We start from the raw sequence: 356 nt of genomic DNA, 5'->3' as shown, positions 1-356 counted from the left end.
AATATTGGAGGAATTAAAAACAAATATTTGATTTTATTTGGATTTTATTTGATTTTATTCGAATGAGGAAAAATACGCGTTTTTCAAAATTGCATTTTAGGCCCAAATAAATGTTCACCTTGTCCGGCTTATTTTTAGAGGACGGGGAAAATTTATTTCGGGATTTTTGGAGTCCGTTTAGTATTTTTTTCTTACTTTTTCTACAAGTCCGAATTATTTAAAAAAAAATAAGTCAACCGCCTTACGGGCCGTGTCCGACCCGGACACCTCAGCCCGGCCGGCCTTTAAAGCCCTGGCCCGAGCCCCGCCTCAGCCCAAGTCGCCGCCGCCCCAAAACCCTAGCCGCCGCCTGCGTC

Source organism: Triticum aestivum, chromosome 2D (assembly GCF_018294505.1).
Source record: "Triticum aestivum cultivar Chinese Spring chromosome 2D, IWGSC CS RefSeq v2.1, whole genome shotgun sequence".
NCBI classification, from domain to species: Eukaryota; Viridiplantae; Streptophyta; class Magnoliopsida; order Poales; family Poaceae; genus Triticum; species Triticum aestivum.
Note: the sequence above shows the minus strand (reverse complement) of the source record.